Consider the following 19,682-nt stretch of genomic DNA (forward strand, 5'->3'; position numbering starts at 1 on the left):
GTTCTGTGATTTATAAATTAATTAATAAAATGCAAAAATAGTCCCATCAGGTGCATATTTTTTGCTAGATAGACATCGCCTTATTCCTCTTAGCAGCCTACACTCTCCCCAAGGCAACATCATCAATTTGGATGCCTTCCCATCTCCTTTGTTTTAAGCACCAAGGACTCTATGTTAGGTTTGTAGGAAAGGTTTTTTTTAAAAAACTTATTTTTTTTTACCCATGTAATGAACCTACCATCACTTAATTAAAAAAGTGACACCTACACTAGATTTTGGAAAGGTGCACTAATGAGTGATTTGGCTATTCTTTTCCTAGGCACATGGGAAGACGAAGTGGTGGTTATGTCAAGTTAGGATGACTTTGTTTCCCCCATAGCCATTGGTTCAGCATTTCACATGTGGAGATATATATTTTTGTGTGTTTTTTTTCTTTTCCTTTTTCTTTTTTAAAATATTAGGGTCATCATATGGCCGCCAGTATATAGCTATGATTAGCCTTCTTCACATGTTATTATTATTATTATTTTGAAAAGAAGGTGAAAGGAAATATGAAACTTTCCTAGGATATGTGCTAGGTTAGTATTAGATAACAAGCTATTTTTTATTGGGTTGTCATGTCTTTGTCCTTTTTGCTTAAAAGAAGATTTTATGCTGACTTGGGGTCATGGGATTCATGTTTATTTCTTACAATAATTTGAAGGAGTAACATATTATAATGCTTTGGTCTTCATTTAGCACATGTTTATTAATTAATACATATTGTTTTTTTTTTTTTTTTGAAACCAATGACTCTAGGACTTCTTACAATAAAATACTCCTTTGTAATCTAGGAGAGGATTTTTTTTCTTTTTTTCTTTCCTCTCCATACATTTTCTAGACAGGAAAATGAGGGTCTTCAGCAAGCCTATTTTGAATTTTGATCTATATGTCACTTTTTCAACTAACCCTTTATATTTTCGGTTCGTTTGTTGCATCATAAAAATGCTAGGTAGGATAGCATCATCTACTTATCAATTTACTTGATTTTCAAATAAATTCCAAATGAATATATGATTAAACATATACAATGATTATTTTATTTCACGTTATAAAATGCTCAACCTACAACTTCTCCATGTACATTTGCATTTTGAATTTTACCAACTATATTCATAACATTATTCTCCATGTCACATATAAAATATATAACTACAATACATCCATGATAAGAATTATCTACAACCCTTTTTCATAACATGTGAAATTTATCATAAAGAATTTCATTTTAAGTAAAATATAAGCATACAATCTTTCAACCTACCTTCCCAAATTTTCAAATGGTAACAGTGATGCTATTATATTCTACATCTCAAACTAACTCTTCCATTACTCATAGAACTTCAAATGATCATTTCTTAACAAGGAGACATACATGTATAGCATTCTCAAATTCTTCCCTCTACATATTCACAAGGTAACAATGGCACAAACTCTTCTTGTCAGAATGAGACATCACAAAAGACTTTCCAAAAAAGAGAACATTGAGAAACATGAACATTGAGATGCAGGAACATTGATCCTTCTTTACACATTTGGATATCCACCTGACAATGGTGAAACCATAATACTTCATAGCATGAATTTTCGGAAAACCTGTACAAAACATTCAAAGTAGGAACCATGGAGGCTCACCTCCCAACCTAGGCTTCAATGAAGCCACCCACCAAGTAGGGGAAACAAGAACCAAGTTTTTTACACACATACATTACCAAACTTTGCATGAAAACACTACACAAAATACAAACAACATCCTCCCATGGCTTGCACAATGATTCTCCATTGGAATCATAAAATGTTGGGTGAAGGTGGGCTCTTCAAAGAGGATATATTTTAACATCATAAATAATATAATGCCAATGCATTTTGCCTCTCAAGGCCATCATAAACAACATATTGCCATTTCATTTTCCTCTCAAGGCTATCATAACAAATCATCTCCTCCTCATTCACCAAAACCTCCAGGTACCTCCCAAAACAACAAGATTCATGGCCTTAATGGAGCCCATACTCCATGATCTTAAAAAACCCTCATCATGAGGTAATTTTCTCAACTGCAATGTCAAGCCCAACTTATGCCCTTCACCCAAGGTTTCTCTTCGCTCCCAACAGAGAGTGAAGCCTTCAAACCCATAAACACATTCAACACTTACATTCAAAAAAAATCAAAAGAGAAGAAACAATCAAGGTGAAACCAAGAGGAAATCTCCAAGATCACAAGACACATTCACTCTACACAACACAATCACAAAGCCTATCACACAAGATTCACAATGCAATACATACACCATTGTTAACTCTTCTCACTTGCAGATTTTATTTTTTCATCCATGCTAAAGGAAAGAAAAAGAAAAAGAAATGTGTTTTGGGACACCAACCTTGGTCCAAGCTAGGGTAAGGATAGTTGTAGTAGAGCTCCCTTAATCTTCCTTCAAACTTAGATGTCTCTAAAATTAGAGAGTGGGTGAACAACCCACTAACTTGTCTCCCCCTCCCCTAAAAGACTCTCCACTAACCCTTTTTAGTAAGGACATCAAGCATCCCTTTTCTTACATTGTTGTTCCACAAAAATAAGAAATTTGACCAAGTGGGGTTGTGAGGGTACTATCATGGAAAAACTCAAATTTTCGAATCAATTCAAGATGGCTTTGTTTAAGGGGTTCCCTAGGCTAGGAAAACACTAAAATAATTGAATTTAGGCCCCTAACATGCTATGCTATAATTTGGGTGGCTTTTTAAGATTAAAATAACACTTTAGGATCCCATTTAGGCCCCCTAAACTCCCTATCAAGTTTGAATTCGAAATTCAAAATGATGGTGACCCATCCTAACACTCTCTCCTAAATGGGTGCACTTAAGCATTAATTGAAAGGAAGGAAAAAGACCAAGGTTAAGTGACCTTGTGACCAACACTTTAGGTGACATGTCATCAACACATAGACTATACAAGTGTCAAGTGACACATAAAAATACATTACATTTTCCTTGACATGCCTTTATGCATCTAGGTTATGATTATAATCAAACATACAATTACGAAGAAATTTTTTTTCACAACGAGGCTTTTGAATCTTCCAAAGATTCACCAGTGGTTAAACTATGTTCACAGGGTTTGGAACTTGTTTCCCCAAAGAATTTTCATGGTTCCTCTTCCTGCACATTAAACTCGAGCATCAGTAGTCCAAGGGGTCATATAATATATATAACACAAATAAATATAGTGATACCCATAATTCAAGTAAATTATCCTTTCTATTTATTTCCATTCAAATCATCCAAGATATTAGAATATCAAATCTGCACATACCATAAATCATTAAATTAACATCTTCTGCATTTAGAATTATATCCAAAATCAAATTATCACCTATCTACGTGTAATAAATTGCCATGATCATTTTTCTACATATCATAATCATTTACCTCCTAAGACATCATAAGAAAATTAACATTTATCCATAATTAAATTAACATTTAACATCACATCAAAATCTAATAGTATCATATCATAAAACTGCATCCCTATGTTTCCAATCATTTCTCTCACAATAACAGGGTTGGAGTGCATATAATAATGTAAACACTACTGTAGTATCAAGATAAGTAAATAAAGCAATCCACTATCCATCTAAGTCTCAAATAACTATTAAAATATCAAGGTCTTGAATATAAATAAAATTCCCATGCTATGATGGGTCATGGTGGAGCCTCACACAAGGTTTTCACACAATTCATCTCCATATAATATTCAAAACATTTCAATATCAAGGTATGTGTATCAACATTTATCTCTTTAAATTTCCATTCTAACACTATTACAATACTTGTCTATCATAACCATGAATCACTGAGGTCATATCCATTACATCATTAAAAAAAAAAATGGGTCCTAGTATATGTCTTAAGTGGAGGTCACTAATTATGGAAACATGTAACTAGTATTTTTTTTAGTCAAATTAAACCTAACAACCTTCCTAGCAATACCCCTTTAGAATGTTCCAAAACTTTGTTATCATGATTTAAAAACAAACTATGAATGGAACAATTTATGTTTTGTTGTGATTATAATCTACATCCATTGTCATTTCTTAGGGGAGGAAATGTTGATACATCTTTCCTAATTTGGCTAGTGAATCATTCTAAAAATCTCTTGATTGTGTCCCTAGCTAGAACATCTAGAGTTTTATTTTCATGTTATATTATCTATTCATCTTAATATTATGGAATGGATGTTACACTTATAATAACCAAAATCTTCTTGAGTCTCTAATAGGATCTCCTGAATTATTATTAGTAACAACAATGTCAATCATAACCTAATTAAGTCCTAATCATGTTTATTTCATCAAGATCTATAATAGGGTACTAGTGTGGACATTACATCCTCCCCCCCTAGCTATCAACTTCCTCCTAGAAGTCTTCTATAAATGGGGTCACATCCCTCACATGTAGGCTTACCTTGATTTGACATAATTATTCCACTTAGGCCTTGCCTTAAGATTAGTTCATATTCCTAGTAATTATAATTGAAATATAGACTTGTAAAATATTGCCCCATAGCTTGGAGAGAAATAATTCTTCTCATCATTGGTTTATCTAGGTATCATCCCAAGTTAGGGTTCCTACTAATGCCTAATATAATTATGTGCTAACCTCTTTCCAGAAGTATAGGGTGATTGTCGTTTATATCTAGGATGTTGAAGCTTATTGCATTATTCCCAATCTCTTGGTAGTTAACAAATATTTATCATGAATAGTGTATTCCATAGCTATTTCTGTGATTATACCTCCTATCTTATACCTTAGCTTGCATACTTACTCCATATCCCTTATCTCGCTTGGTTACTCTGTATTTTGATATGCTATGTCCTATTTGATAATCATTTATTTACCAAAGTTGTCATATTCTTCATTAGTCCTTACTGACTAACTTTACTCCTTATTAGTTTCGAATCATTCATTATCTCAGCACCGACTAATTTTACGATAATAGTCCAAAATTAGCTTATCAGTGGAGGTTTGACATCTTCCATTAAAACTCCAAGAATTCATTTCTTTCAATATCTAGATCTACTTACAAGTCCTCAATCATAGACACTTAGTGGTTACTATGTCCATTTTTGTTAAGAAACTTGGCCATTTAAATGACTGGTTGGTATACTTGTCATATATTAGATCAAAAATTATATTGCATATTCTACTACTTTCGATTCAGATAGTCTTATCACATACAAACACCTTAACTAAAATCCTTATCATGGCAAGAAATTGTGATGTAATCATTGAAGGGTTAAAGTATTTCCATGTTTATAGGGTTGAATGAAATCATAGCTTATGGTGAATGAAAGGGTGGTATTCTAATTTCCTCATTATGGTTATCAAGAATTCTCCTTGATATGACCAACTTATAAACCATAATATAAAATATTTATAGAAAAATGCCTCATAAAATAACAAAATAAAATTACAAATTAAACATCAATGTGGCCACTTTGGTAAATCCTTTGCTAAACAAGTCATGTCCCGAGGCAAAGGGGACCATATCAAGAAAATTTTCAACAAAGTTACCAAGATTTTCAAACAACAACAACTAATAAAATTCAATTTCTCAAAAACATTACAATCGTACCAAGGGTCTTCCTAATGGAAAGAAGAGAATGGTTATTCTATAGTTGCATTGTAAATCAATGGTTCACAAAATTTGATTTCCTTGTGTTTCTGCTCCTTCCTGAGAATAGGTTATGTGAGTGATCTAAACCCTTATTTCTTATGGTTTGTCAAGTGTTTGAAATTAATTCTTCAATTGCTTATGTTCCTTACCTACCTTCCCATTACTAGCAAGAATTGTCAGATGAGGTCTAGAACCATAGTTTCCACCCAAATTACACTAGCAACCCTTAGATAAGCATGCGATTATGATTCATGTCACTTACTTTTAAATATAATAAATTTTTGTTAGAAGGATCAATGGTGGTATTGCTTGTACTCTTGTCACACCTTGCTTCAAACATCATTTGGTATATTGATAACTTTTTAGAAGGATTCTACCATTGGGCCTCATGATAGAGTGGAATTTCTTAAGGTGTTCATTAATATAATGCAAACTATTTGGTCTTCATGAAGCTTTTTTTACTTTGAGCTATAGTGTAACTGAGTGGGAAGTCGATGCCCATGCTATAGTTCTTCACTGAGTTGCAATATGTAGTTGAGCAATAATAATGTTGAGCGAAATTTGGCTTGTAAGTTCCATTCATGTACATTGAAAGATCTTAATGTTTTCATGGATTACCTTAGCTAACAAGTGTATATAGTTGTGTCGCACATCCAATATGATGGTGTCGCAAGTGGTGAAGGGTTCCCTTTCATTGTGGAAATATATACTATGGTGAATTCAATGTACTATGTTATACCTAACAATATCTATCTTGAGGTGTATTGTTCCTTCTATTATTTGCATGTTGTTTCCTTATTGTTCCCCTTGTAGGTTCAATAGGAGACTTATCTTTATTAGGCATCACTTCCAATGGGATTCTTCACATGTGATTTCTATCACTTAAACTATAGGGTTCACATCAAGATAATCAAGGCATAAGATATTACCTTATTGTATAACATGTTAATCCTTGCACTGTTATACTACATCATGGGGGTTTCCTATTACAATTCTATAAGTCTCCATTCTTATCATTCTTGTTTACCCTAATTAAGAGAATTTTTTCCCAAAGGACCAAAGTCCACATTTTGCAAGGGTTTTCAAGTTCTTACCAATACCTTAACATCATCAAGATGAGTTACCCCTTCCAGTCCTAAATGTTAGTATGGTTTAGAAAGAAACATTTTCACGTGGGTCGAGATCTAGAATCATTAAGTCTCACAACTATTGAGATGGTGTTACATGGAGATCCCTTTAAATTTTAACTTCCACAAGGTTGATATAATATGCTATCATATCTTAATCCCTAATAGTTTTAATTGTGACCATGACTAATTAGTATTATCCATTTAGGGTGGTTCAATTCCATTGCTAAATGAATAATAATATTATTACGAGTTGATATCTTAGGAGGCCTATGGTATTATGATATTATGATGACTTACAATTGTCTATTCATTTGTGGGCTCATTAATGCCTAGTGTTGTATAACTTGGCTTTGATACATATGTAGTTCTGATCATCACATGACATTGACATAGATTTGACTTTTGTATTATATATATTCAAGATTTCTATTGTGTTCATTTGACATTTCTATTGTACACATTTGAAATTTATTGGGTATTCAAATTTGTATTGTGTATATTTTATATTTTTATTATGCACATTTGATATTTCTATTGCACACAGTCAACATTTGTTAGGTATTCAACTTTTCTATTGTACCAATGAGACATAAGATCTTTTTGTAACTATGTGATTGATATAACATAACATATTATTCATTTTGATATACATTAAACTTGGATTTCCATCCAACTTGTTCAATGTGTGCATTGTAATGCCCCACCCAGAGTTCCTTGGAATAAGGATTCAATACAAGACAAGATTTTTTTTTTTACAAGTATGAATGCATAGGACAACATCATAAAGGATCACAAAGTTCACAATGGAAGAATTCACCAAAGATCTCAACAACCAATGAAACTCTGAACACCAATACCAAATTGAAGAAACAAAACCAAAGATGACATCAAAAAAAAAAATCTTTGATCTATCAAAGCATGGAACCACTTGCATTCCTAAAGGGTACTCAAAAATTCAAATTGTGTTCTACCAAAAAAAATAGAGATGCCCATTGTTTTCTATGTGAGAGAAAAAAAATTGAAAGTATTGTGTAAGGAAGTACCTCTTTATGTGAGAGTACATTGAGCCACATGAGGAAATGATATCTCGCATGAGGAAATGCTAGGGCCAGCAATAAAAATCACTACAATGGTGTTGAGGTTCACATTAGGAAGTGCTAGGAGCCATGCGATAAAATGCAAGGCCTTGCCCAAAAATTCCACAATCTCGCATAAGGAAGTACAATCTCACATGAGGAAACAAAACAACACACCATAAAAAAAGGACTAAAATCTAGAAATATAATTCTTCCACACTGGGGAGTACTAGATCCACAAATTGAAGCCTGGACACTTGAACTCAAAAACTACATAACACCATGCAATAGGAAGTAGAATAAAAATATCCATCTAATCCATAACAACATAAGAAGAAACATGTAGAAATCAACATTGCAATTTACTAAAACAATGAACTAAGTGCGTAGTTCCTTTCAACCATAATAACATCATGAGACCTCAGAGGCCCTAGCCATCCCTTGTGTGTAACATCCCAAACTGCTAACTAGATAGTTAGAGATATCTTATAAGGATGTCACTACTAAAGCATAATAACACCATGAGAATAGGAAATTTAACATGCTAATCCAATAAGGAATAGATACTCCAACTAAACAAATAACATCATCTAGTCATATGCTAACACTATATGAATTGGAAATCTAACATGCTAACAAGTAAGGCAATAGTTATTCCAACTAATGAAATCACTTATTATAATCAAATGATAAACATCATAATATAGGACCGTGTCAAATAAAATAACATCATCTAAACATGATATCCAAGCATTCCAATGAAAACATAAATCACAAGAAGGCATACTCCAAAACTTGAAGCACCAAGTGAAAACATCTAGCAATGGTCGCACTAGGAAAATAGACCATCTCTATGTACTAGTCCCTAGTAGTGGTATAGGTAGCTACACCTCCCAACCATGTGAAACCTATAGGTCCACTCCCATCATGATGATGGAGATAATGATCCAGCTAAAATCACACATAAAAAATACATCCATGGCTAACACTCATGCTAGATAGTAATGATGACTTAAACCAAGATCATGAGATAATGCAAGTATAATAGGTCTTGGTTAGATGCTTAATGAGCTACTAAGTAGTGGATGAAACCATTGAGATTCATTTGGCTTTGACAAGCCCAAGTTAGTATTGGTAGCCGAACTTCCCAATGGGAAACACACACTTTAGGTAGCAACTCTTCCCAATGGAAGGAACACAATCCCAACTCTTTAATTATCTTAAGTTTTATTATCACTCACACATTTTTATTTAGTTATCACTTGTATTAAACTTACTCTGCCAACCAATAGGAAATAATTGCCAATTTGAGAGATAAATGCCCCTCCATGTGCTACCCTACCCTACCTATGCTCATCCAACAATGATTGCCAATGGGCATGCATATTTCTAACCCAACCCCAAATGATAATTACACCTAGAAGAACCATAGAAGATTGAGCCTTAGATGTCAACTAAAAAATACATGCACACATGCTCATGTGTGGTGCACCACCATCATGAAGATCATAAAAAAAGGACTGGATGAGAGCACAAGCAAAATATTACTCAATCAAAAACAAGCTTAGGAGGAAGGATTTTGCATGAATCCCAAAGACAATAAAACCATACATCATGAAGTCACTCAATCAACCTCAATTCTCGAGTATGGATTCTATATGAATCCCAATGATGCAACAAGACTAGACATCATGAACTCACTCCACCAACCTCAATCTGGGAGTATGTATTCTACACGAGTCCTACTATCCACAAATGCATAACAAGGGTCCAAAAGAAACTATAACACCAAGTATAAAAGTACTCAACTAAAATAAAATTTGGGAGTATGGATGTGGCACACATCCCAATGCAAACATAAAAGTGCAAAAATTGGTCTGACTAACATCCTATGAATAATCCAAGTCCATGACCAACATCATGCCAAGAAAACCAAAGAAACTAGGGCAACACACAAATCAAGGCAAAAACCCTCAAAACTTGAAAACTTAGAAAATAAAACTCATTTGGTCTTAGCACACAAAAGCTACAAAAATCCAATAAAATTTGGGTTTGGAGTTTGTATGAAAAAAATAACTAGCATAATGGTGCAAAACCCCAAGCCCTGATCTTGGAAAATAGGGAAATGCTCATACCTTTCCAATCAAGTAGAGCTAGCATACAAAAATGGAGGGGAACACTAGTTCTTAGCCTCCTAACAAATGACTACCAAAACTAGAAATAGAAACAGAGCCAAAATAGTAAAATGGAAGAGCTCTACCTCATAGCCAAAAAGGAAAAACAAGAATCTGAACCATAAAATAAAAATCCCACACAAGTAACCAAAAATCATGGAAATATAAGGTCTCCCCAAATTGGATTGAACAAGACTGATCTCAGGACAATCCTACACCTATAGGTCCCACAACAAACAGAACAATAAATCTTCACAAAGAGGATTTTGGGTTTTACTCTCAAACTTTCTAATTCAAAAGTGAGAAGTCAGGAATTAAATTCCCTTTTGGATACTTATTCACTTTTTTTGTGTGAATAATGGATTAGGGAAAATAACTAGCCAACCTAGTTAAACCCTGAATCAACCCAAACAAAAATAGACTATTCCAAGTAATTGGATTTCATCTATGGGAAAACTGCTAAAAAATAAAATAAAATAAAATAAAGCCGAAACCCCAAAAATCACAGAATTTCCTTAACAACCTCCATGACAATACAAACCTCTAAATGAATAGACACATTCAGAGGTCTAGTCACATAATGCAAATGAGTCAAGATTTATCAAATCACTGGAAGGTTTAATTCAAACATTTAAATAAGATGTGTTAACCATATAGGGACGAAATTGGTAAATATGAATAGCTAAATCACTAAATCCATATGCCACTACTAGGGATATAAATCCTACACACTAAAATACATGATCAAGTGCAATTGCATATGATAACTTAGTTGAATTAATAAATGCATTAAATCACCTAATTTAACCATTTATTCAATTATATTGAAATAATCTATTTACATCACTCATGCTCGCATATATCATAATGAAGCAAGAATGAAGTAAATAAAAACATCATTAAATCCATCACATAACATAATTAGAGATACATCCAAATACCAGATAACCAGAGATCGTTAGAAACAACACATTGTCATCTCAAAATACCATCATTATGCAATATGATCAACTAAATATCATAGTATTCTAACATTTATGATATTAAAATCAAATTATAACATCTGACCCTTAGGTCATATCAAATGTAAAATGTAACATGAGTAACAAGTATTTCTCAGATCAAATTATAACAAGGTAAATATCCTATAGCACATAACCAATGAATCCAACATGGACAATCCATTTCTAATTATTTAATCATTTAATAATGGTTGATTACACAACATTAAAAGGAACTTAAAACACATAAGTGAACATATTCATATATATGACTAACAACTAATACAAGAACCTAGTCCATTGTAGCAAGATAATAATACATAGTTCAATCTCTACACACATCTTAGAGTAATCACTAAATAATATCATGATACCACATCAATCCTGGTAACCATTAGTACAAACATTAGTGAAACCATCTAACACATCATAATCTCATAAATTAGCCATAAGCAAAATCAAAGAAAATGATACTATGACATGAATCAAATCACCTCAAGGGTGTACACCATTCATGGTCCCAAACACAATCTCTTCACAATGAAAGATCAACAAGGTTGTATCCATTAGGATCACTTACATAAATCAAATGGGAGAGGTACTACATGCATACAAACTTGTAATTCAGCTTAGTTTGTTACAATTAATCAAACACATGAACATCCATTATTTTATATGGAAAATGTAATATGTTTATCAAATTCATTATAAAATGCAATCATATGATAGTTATTTTGATGTGATAAGACATGAAAAGTAAAAATATGTCATGATTTTTTTATTTGTGTCAAAGATCACAACCCAATAGTGCTTAGAGACCCTTAGGGACACTTCCATTCAGTGTGGTCAATACCATCAAAGGGATGTTGTGGCTGAAATGAGATTGATCCTGTCATAGACTTGAATAGTTGGAGCTAATGGAGTAGACAATTTGATCCTTGAAATAATAGTTTGAAATATACTCAACCTTGCTCATTTTAACTAAGCAACATTGCAACTTTTGGCAATAGATGATATACAGATGCCAAATCCAAACAAATTTGAATCTCTAAAAGATGAGATATGTTGTTTTAGGCCTAGATAACACAATATTATAGCACTTGATAGTTCCTCAATACCTCTCACAAGCCTAAAGAAATGTCTAATCAAAGATTGCAACCTGATGGTGTTTAGAGACCCTTAGGGACACTTTCTTTTAGTGTGTTTGATACTATCAAAGGGACATTGTGGCTAAGAAAAGGTTGGTCCTACCCTAAACTTGACCAAATAGGGCTAACAGAGTAGATGATTTGATCCTAGAACCAACAGTTTGAAATATTCACAACCTTTCTCATTTTAACTAACATTGCAAGTTTTGGCAATAGGTGAGATACGAATTCCAAATCTAAACAAAGTAAAATCTTTACAAATTGAGATAAATTTTTGTAGGCCTAGACAATGCGGTCCTATACCACCTGACAATTTTTCAATACCTCGCACAAGCTTAGAGAAATGCCCAATCAAAGATCTGTCATGCCCAAAATACACGAGTAAAAACACACATAATAAATTTTATTTTTTTAATTAATTAAAAAAATAAGTTTGTTAAGGGGTTTTGATGAAGTTTTCTTTGTTTGATTTACATGTTAAAGTATAGGTACACTGAGAGATAGATACAAGATCTCCTGTCAATACTTTAAGACTATAACTTAGTTTAAAAACATCATGTATGAATGGATCATTAAATTTAAAACTTTTTTTGTTAAATCGATTAATTAAACTAAACTAACTAAATCCAATGAATTAAAAGACCTAACACTTTATTATTTTTAATTACCCCTTAAAATATTACATCCATAGAAAAATAGTACTGAGCTTACTAGTAAACATAATTTACAATTAATTTAAATACTATTAACATTAATCAATAAAATATCTATTAAGGAAAATATCAATTAACAATATAATTAATTGATTCAAATGACCATTTAGATAATATAAATATAATTATTTGAAACATTGAATAAAATGGAATCACTAACTAAAATAACGTCTACCATACAATTAAATAAAGTTTATTCAAATAACAACTTTGTTTAAATCTATAAACTATTTCAAATAAAACACTCCTAATAATATCATTATAACTAAAATTAAATACAACTAAATAACAATTTTTCAACCAAACTAATTAATTTATTTTAACTTTATACATACTAACTTAACACTACATTAACAAATTTTAATTTTAAGTTTTACTTAAAGATTTAAACAAAACAATATACTAACTAAAACTCACATAGATTAAAATTAAATTTATAATAACTACAATTTTCTAACACTTAAAATAAAAATACACCAATTAACTAATATGTAAAAACATATAAATTAAATGATTTAAACATAACAACTATTTAATTTTAAAAACTTTATTTAATACTAAAATCTAAAATATTCAAATCCTAAGTACAATTTTACTAATCTAATCATAATACTAATATTCAAAAGCATTAAATTAATAAAAAGATAAAACTAACCTAAATAAATATACTAGCCTAAACACTTTTCGTAAGATGGGGCTTGCTAACCCAAGTGCTAACCAAGGACAAGGCACGCTGGCCCATGTCTACCACGCACTGCCCAAGCCAACTTTTCTTGCGGGTCTATCCCCTCCTATGTCTAAGAAAGGACCTCTATTTGCTAGGCACTAAGAAAGGTAAGAGGTGAAAAAGTTTTAAAGGGCATTGTTTAAAAGTTTGTTTTGATTGACTTGATGCGTATCATAAATATGATTGCCACTCTCCCCTTGGGCACCATTCCTCTCTCCCATGTGGGCATACTACCCAAGACTGCCACTTGGAAAAATGATATGAATGAGCTTAGGGGTGGCCCATAGATCAAGGATAATGTCATCCCCCTTTCTCCATCTAACACAATAACTTCCACCCAAACATTGATGCATCTAGCCTTAACCACGTGGAGGGTACATGGGGTGAGGTCATTTTACTTATTATGCCCTTAGTCGCATATGATTGTGCCCACCCTTGGAAAAGAGTTAAGTTTAAAAGTTAGTTAGGTGATTTTGATTTTGAAAAGATAGGTTAGGATTTTTTTGTTATATGCATTAACAATATATATATACATTTTTCTTTCTATTTAAATATTTAATATTAATTAAGATCAAAAGGAATAATAAAGGAATCTTTTAGATGCTCTATTGTAGGGAAGACAATTAATTTTGTTCCTATACAAAATCTAGAACTATTTACCTTAAGGGATGAATTTGTTTTCTGAAGCCCCCATTTTTTCGAAGCATTATTTTTTTTATACAAATTATTTTTTTGACAAGGGGGTGTATTTTTTTTCTAATTAGATTTATAACATAGGGTTTAATGTAAAACCATAGAATTTGAATAGAATTATTTAACTTCATTAGACTTATGAATAACTATGAAATTGAAGTACGAATCAAATACAAAATTGTGAAATGTGATTTTCATTTATGTAACGTCAAATTTACTTGACATAATTTGAATTTAAACTCTTTAATTATATACCATCATTTTATCCAAATAACATAAATCAAGTGAATTAAATTTTGAACTGTATAATGCCACAATAAGGTAAAACACTGTGAGATAAAATTTGAAGTAAACATATGCAAAGATAAATTGAGATACTAGACAACTCATATGCAAGAATACTACTCTTTTTTTTTTATTGAACTACCTGATTCAAAGGCTCCGTTGGGGAAGAACCAGGAACAAAACCCAACATCGTTTCCATTTCAACAATAAGTTTAAAATATAACATTTTTACATAGGAATATTATCTCGAGGAAAAATCTCCCAACATAATTCGAGTTCAAGAACAATTCTGAATTTCCTTCTTAGATCCACAACAAGGAAACCATTACAAAGCTTGCAACACATCAAGGTGATCATGGAGAGAATGAAAATTGACTAGGAGACAACCAAACTTAACATGAAGATAATTTCAACATCCACTCCCATCCAAGTTTACACAATAGGTTCGAAATTGGACTTGACTAGGGAGAAGGTGGATTATTCCAATAGGAGATGTCAGACACAACACCACAACAAGTGCCCTTTCGAGTCTATAAACTCAAGAACTTTTGATCTTCCATTCTTGCATTCCAAAACTCAATATGTGGTTTGTGCCGACGAGTAGGGGTCCATAACAACCTAATCTCTCTCCCTCTTCTCATCCTATGAAGAGACTCTACACTATTGGAGTCCAAATAAAGCTCTCCTCTCATACATGGCCACTTTTTCCCTATTCAAGGGTGAGTAATACCAATACATCCAATACAATCTCTTAAAAAATAAAAGTAAAATGCAAAGGAGAACACATTTAAGAAAACCTATTTCAATCTCTCCTAAACATATTCAACAAACATATGAACATACATATTGAAACAAAATGACTTAAGCATAAAACACAACATGAACCAAAAGAGCTTGAAGGGTTCCTAAGTTCACAATAGGGTTATGGAAATTGAACAAATTTTAGATGAGCATTTTTTTTCTCTCCTTCTCCTTCAATCCTAAATTTCTCTTTGAAATGAGAAGTTGGGTGAACGCTCAAATCCTCTCAAATTTGTCTCTAAATAATAAACTAAACTCAATCACCTTCAAAATGAAATAATGCACCCACTAGCCTAAAAGTTCTAGAATCGTCTAACTCAACTAGTCATAAGGCTAACCTTAAGGTGGAGTTAAAGTTATCCAACTCATGATGAAAGCATTCAATTTTCGAAATAAAGCAAAAATGGGGTTTTTGAGTGACCATAAAAGTTAAAAAAAGGGGCTAGGTGAGTGAAAAATGCCCCTAACCCATACCCATACCCCTTAGGTACTTATATTTCATAATTTTTGGCTTCTAGGACTAATTAGGGCCCTATTGAAAGCTCTGAAATTTTAGGACTTCTAACAATCTTTAAAAAAAAATGTAGATTACTCACTAATATTGATTAGGGTAATTAATCTCAATTACTACTGATTATAAAAAAGGTCAATAACCTAGTCCAACTTAGCTCTTTAGGTTACTCAATTAACCCTAACTGTCATGCTGAAATGTATATACAATTCATGAGTGCCAAGTAATACTAAAAAATCACTGTTATAAAACATTAACACTTGAAGATTACAAAATGTTACTTTCATTCAATCCAGGATACAAATGATATACACACAAACGAGTTTGTGTCTTTTGTTAGAGTCAACTTTGGTTTTCACAGATGGTACATAGGGTCTAGTTTCATTTCTTTGTTAGATTTACTAGCTAAAATATCATGTACTCATTTCCCACATCAGTAGCTTAAGAAAATCACATGCATATATATAACTTATCGGGGAAATCACATAAATTAAAACATCCATCCTTCAAATAACTAGTTGTTTATCTTGTTTCTACTCATATTCTTAGTCATTAAAATTGCATAACTAAAGTGTTAATTTTGCATTCACTTTCTACACTACTTCATTAGTATACATGTTCATAAAACATTAAATAACATAATTAAACATCTAAAAGTAAAACATCACACAAAATAGAATAACATAATAATGTTCATTGTATTTGATAGTGTCTCAACATATCGATTCATGAGTATCAAAATAATAATGTATCAACTATGCTATGATGGGTCGAGGCGAACCTTCATATCCTCCCCCACTAGGCATGAACTTCCTCCTAGAGTTCATAAAAGATATGGGTATTAATATCATAGCCATGCTGCATCCTACCATGAAGTCATGACCTCATCATAACAATCCTAGTGGACCCTAACATGCTCTTAGCCTCGAAGAGCTAGGGTCCATCGGGGAATAATATGGATAGGCCCCAGTGCTAGCTACCTTTCTGACTCCAGTTGCAAAGTATCCCAATCTATAATATGAGACTTATCATAAATGTATCCTCTAAGTATAGAAATGTGAAACACATTGTGAATGTCTGACAAGCTAGGTGGCAAAGCTAGATGGTATGCAACTGGTATTATCCTCTCTAGGATCTTGAATAGTCCAATGAAGCAAGGTGCCAACTTAGACCCCTTTCTAAATTGAATTGAACTCTTGTGTGCTCACACCCTCAAAAGACTCTATCTCCAACTAGATACTCTCAATCTATCCTCTTCCCATCAACATACTTCTTTTGCCGATCCTGTGCCTCTCTTAGGTACTGTCTAATTAGGGTCACCTATTGTTCCATCTCTTTGACTAACAATGGACCAATAAATACTTGATCCTCAATCCTATCCCAACTCAAGGGTCTTTTGCAAGGTCTTCCATAAAAGAATTCATAGGGTAATATACTTATGGAGGAATGGTGTGCATTGTTATAGGGAAACTCGACAAGATGTAAGTATTCCTCACATTTGACTTGTTGGTCAATCATGTACATATGTAACATGTTCTCTAAAACTTGATTCACCCACTCTATTTTACCATGAGTTTAAAGATGGTATGTTGTACTGAAATTGAGCCTAGTGCCCAATGTTGCCTGCAACTCTCTTGAAAAAGATGAAGTGAATAGTGAATCTCTATCTGAGATGATCTTAAAAGGAATGCCATTAAGTCCAAAAATGTCCCACAAAAACACCTGGGCTATGTCTCATTCTATGTATGTAGTACACATGGGTGAGAATATGGAAACCTTGGTCAATGTGTCAACTATCACCAAGATGACATCATGGTAGTGAGATGACATGGGGAGACCAACAATAAAATCCATAAATATAGCATCCCACTTCCACTTAACAATCTCATGAGGCTAAAGAATCCCACCAAGATGAAAATGCTCTACCTTCACCCTCTAACACTGGAGGCATCTCACAACTATGCTAGCAATCTTCACTCTCATGCTGAGCCAGTGATATAGCTATCTTAGATCGGTATGTAACTTCTTAACACTAAGGTGCACTGCATAAGGTGCTTTGTAAGCTTTAAGTACATACATACATACATACATCATCTATGTCACAAGAGTCAATCAAACTCCAAGTAATACTCTGAATACTTTCCTTCCAAGGGTCTCTGAGAATGCACCATTTGACTAACTTTTGGATAAAGCTTATTTGCAGGAAAGTGCTATAGGATTCACTCTCTCAAGTCAGTGCAAGTAGTCATAGATGAAATATCATGGTGGCTTTTACTTAAGGCATCTGCAACCACATTCTCCTTTCCCTTGATGTAATGAACATCAAAATTACACTCACAAAGGAACTCCATCCACCTTGTTTTCCAAGTATTAAGGTTTGGTTGAGTAAATATGTACTACAAGCTCTAGTTGTTGGAATGAAGTTTGAATCTATGACTTAGAAGAAAGTGTCACCACCTCACTAAAGGATGAATCACTACTACAAGATGTAGGTCGTGATTAGGGTAATTAAGTTTATGAGTCTTCAACTTCCTAGACTCAAAGGAAATAGGTTGTCTATTCTATGTAAGGAATGCCCCTATACCATCTAGAGATGCATTTGTACACACCACAAAATCCATAGAAGGATCTAGCACTGCTAGGATTGGTGCACTCGTGAGGGCTCTCTTGAGCTCTTGAAAATATCTATCACACTTCTCTATCTACTCATACTTCTTCCAATTTTTCTAAAGAGATGTGATTAGGTGTGCCAATCTAGATAATCCTGCAATGATGCATTGGCAATATCCTGCTAGTCCCATAAAGCTCCTCACTTTAGTGACATTGGTGGGTGTTGGCCAATCCATTATGGGCCTAATCTTTGATGGGTCTACTAAGACACCATTTCCTGATATGACATGACCAAAATAATGTATCTCAAGTCTATAGAATGCACACTTCAAAAAGCTTCCATATAACTAATTCTCTCTCAAGTTTTGCAATACTTGTCCTAGGTGCTCTTCATGCTCCTTCTCATTTTGAAAATAAATCAAAATGTCATCAAGGAATATGAATACAAACTTATCCAAAAAGGTATAGAATACTCCATTTATGAGGCTCATGAATATAGCTACAGAATTCATCAGGCCAAATGGTACCATGGTGAACTCATAGTGACCATACCTCGTACAAAATGTAGTCTTGGAGATATCACTATCCACAATCCTCAATTGATGATAACCTAACTTTAGATCAATATATGGAAACACTCGAGCACCAGGTAACTAATCAAAGAGATCATCAATTCTGGGAAGTGGGTAGTGATTCTTGATGGTTACTTTGTTCAATTATCAATAATCAATACACAACCTAAGTGATCCATACTTCTTCTTTATGAAGATCACTAGTTCACTCCAAGGTGACACACTAGGTGAAATATGCCCTTTCTCTAAGAGTTCCTCCAACTAAGTCTTTAGTTCACTGAGCTCATGAGTAGTCATCATGTATGGTGCTCTTGATACAAGCTTGGCTCTTGGCACAACATCTATATGAAAGTCTACTACTCTAGGTGGAGGCATACCAAGGAGCTTTGAAGGAAACACATCTGAAAACTCTTACAAGATTGGAAAATCATTAAGGGATGGCTCTCCCTCTAAATCTTTCTCTATATCACTAATGGTTATAGTTAACAACTAATATTCCTTTTGCATGCACCATCTAAGCTGCATAGAAGC

Source organism: Cupressus sempervirens, chromosome 8 (genome assembly GCF_028749045.1).
Source record: "Cupressus sempervirens isolate cs-2001-9-10 chromosome 8, ASM2874904v1, whole genome shotgun sequence".
Taxonomy (NCBI): domain Eukaryota; kingdom Viridiplantae; phylum Streptophyta; class Pinopsida; order Cupressales; family Cupressaceae; genus Cupressus; species Cupressus sempervirens.